Source organism: Numida meleagris, chromosome 26 (assembly GCF_002078875.1).
Source record: "Numida meleagris isolate 19003 breed g44 Domestic line chromosome 26, NumMel1.0, whole genome shotgun sequence".
Classification (NCBI taxonomy): Eukaryota; Metazoa; Chordata; class Aves; order Galliformes; family Numididae; genus Numida; species Numida meleagris.
The window spans coordinates 4,760,425-4,763,371 of record NC_034434.1 but is presented as its reverse complement, the minus strand read 5'-3'; the positions used below and the strand labels follow the sequence as shown (position 1 = coordinate 4,763,371).

The window sequence follows — 2,947 nt, the reverse complement described above, 5'->3', positions numbered from 1 at the left end:
GATTAGCCAATTGGATGCTGCAGTGCACGCAGGGGCAGCTGGGAGCCAAAAAGGCTGGTTCTCAGTGTGGACTTGGACATAACACGGAGGAAGATGAGAGACATTGTGAAATAGATGGGGGAAAATTGGGGAGAGCTCACAGTCCATGGCTGGTCTGCTCGCCTACACCTCGAGGAGTTAGGAGAAATCCATGCCTTCTGTACATCTTCAAGCGCATGTGTGTTGCCACCTGGAGGACTTATCGCAATAAAGATTGGCGGATTCGCTGTGCAGAGTGGTCAGAACTCAGATATGCCACTTCCACATTTTTGCACGCATGCATTGTGCTACCTGGAGGACCAAATGACATAGACATTGGTGGACTGACAGTGCAGAGTGGTTAAAACAAAGAGATTGCACCTCCACATTTTCCCACAATGCGCAGTAAGCTCGGGAGGAGCTATTAGCATAGAGACAGACAGCAGAGATAGGAGACAACACAGTGATGTGCCACGTAGCTCTGGGTGCACTCTGTGGTGCTCTGTCAGACAGTGTGTGTCCCAGGGGGGTCCAGAGCTCCCGCTGTGCTCCTAGAGCTCCTCGATCTTCCGCTGCCCCATACAGCCACCACCATGGCTGCTCCCCAATACCCAATAGTGTATAAGCCTACATTCACTCAGCTGAATGCTGCCAAGAGCTGTATGTCAACTTTAATTAAGATTCGAGGCACTGGAAGAGCTAAGGACTTCTCACTTCCTCTGTTGTTCCTGCAACAGCCGTTGTGAGAAACGGCCCAGCTAACTCAAAATTGTATCTTTTTGTACAGCACACCGACACGCTCTCTAGGCTAAAGAAGTATCATCTGTGACATGCAGTAGTACCTCAGGCTGAAAATAAATCAGTGAAAATGCAAGCTGCAGATTTCCATGTTAAGACAAGAACTCATGCAATGTGCTGTGTTGTGAGAGCTGGCTTTTACTTTATAGACCTTTTTTGTTGTCTTTGCTTCTTTTAAAGTATGTTAAAAACAAAACAATAACAAAAAAAACCTCACAATCTAGCAAACATCAAGCACTGACAGAAAAAGCAACCCAGAATGAAGCACACAGAACTCTGCCTGGGGCCAGTTTATAGATCAGGATTACTGGGAGGGCAGGGACAGATGACATAGCGATAGTCTACAGGCCACCTGACCAGGATGACTGAGTGGATGAGATGTTCTATGGGCAGACAGGAACAGCTGCACGTTCACAAGCCCTAGTCCTCACCACCTCAGTGCTTGTTGGAAGAACAGCCAGCCAGGCACAGGCAATCCAAGAGGTTCCTACAATGCACTGATAAGAATTTCATTCCCCAAGTAATAAAGGAGCCAAAGAGGAGAGGCGCTAAGCTGGACCTCATTCTCACCGATAAGAAGAGGCTGGTGGGGAACATGAAGCTCGAGGGCAGAAGTAGCTGCGCTGTCTGTGGCGTGCTGGCATTCAAGGTCCTTGAGGCAGTGAGGAGGGGGCACAGCAAGTTCACTTCCCTGGACTTCAGGAGAGCAGACTTTGACCCCTTCAGAGATTTTCTTGGTAGAGTAGTGCAGGATCAAGCCTTGGAAGGAATAGGGGTTCAAGAAAGCTCATTAACATTCAAGGATCTCTGCCTGCAAACTCAGGAGTGATGCATACCAACAAAGAGGAAGCCAGGCAAAAATGCCAGGAGGCCTGCATAGATCAATGAGCAGCTTCTGGACAAATGCAAACACAAAAAGGAAGGCTATGGAGGGTGGACACAAGGACAGCAAGCCTGGGAGGGATATCGAGAAATTGTCTGAAAAGGCAGGGACTGGGTTAGGAAAGCTAAAGCCCTGATAGAAATAAATCTGGCCAGGGATGTTAAGGGCAACAAGAAAAGCTTGCATAAGTAAAACCAGTGATAAAAGGAGAACTAGGAAAAGTGCAAGCTCACTCGAGAAGGAAATGGGAGACTTGGTTACCTGGAATAAAGAGAGGGTTGAAGTATTAGAGTTAGAAAGACACTAGGGCCAAAAGAAACTGCAATGTTATGCTCATTCTCCAGTAAAACAGATGTTTTCTTGCAAATAGTACTTATATCTGTAGTAGCTACATGCAAAATGGGAAAAGACTAAACAAAGGTTGACATGGAACTGATCTCTGGGTCCTTTTTCTTCCCGTGATGTCTTCTAGCTTAGATGGCATCCCATCGCATCTCCAAGCTAATTACTGATTCAACATAGGCAAAAAGCAAAAAACATCTCTTCTTCCAATCTCCTAAAGAGATTCCCTTCTAATGTCCTAAGCACCACTGTCAGAACATGACCAGAGGTCAGGAAACATAAGCTAATACGTGTGTCATCAATGTGTAGACAGCACGTCAAGCAGCAACCAGTCTAGGATAAAATTAACACCAACATGTCTGAACAGCTTCTGACAACACCTAGAATTCCTTGTACGGAAGAAATCATGACAGATGTCGACACTAAAGAATGAAGTAAGTATCAGCCTGGGGTAGTCCACATTAGTGAAGTTACCTCAGAATCTGTGGTTCTATTTCTCAGCAGCAAAAGTACTGTCAGGAATCAAGTTTTCCTTCAGACACAGCACCTACCTATCTACATTTTGCACCACTCTACTGACTTAATCCCAGTTGATCTTCCTGTCCTGAAGTTATACATCACACTAGCAGCATCTCTTGCCAATAGAGATTGAAGTCATATTAGTTGTATTCATTTGACATTACTTACTGAGGGCTTTGTAGTCTTCTCATGCATTGTTTGATTGGATAAAAGCTTGAATTTTTATAATATCATTTATCTAAGATTGTAGAACATCAAGAACAACAGCCACTTAAACTTGCTTAGTGAAGAGTAAAAAGTCAGTTGCTGAATTCATTTAACAGCCTCTTACATGGTCTCTGAAATACTGCAGGTGATCTCCGTAACGCCTTCTGGCTTGATACATCC

The 2,947-nt window shown here is 45.0% G+C and overlaps 1 long non-coding RNA gene across 2 annotated transcripts; it reads right to left on the bottom strand.

Annotated features, from left to right (window-relative positions):
* LOC110388723 lies at positions 7–2,947 on the bottom strand. Of its 2 annotated transcripts, none has more exons than XR_002432963.1 (3): positions 2,892–2,947; positions 1,387–1,575; positions 7–330 (listed from the first exon to the last, which is right to left on the bottom strand). It is a non-coding gene; the product is annotated as an uncharacterized LOC110388723 (long non-coding RNA). The 2 variants fall into 2 exon arrangements; XR_002432964.1 differs by lacking the exon at positions 2,892–2,947 and adding an exon at positions 2,729–2,885.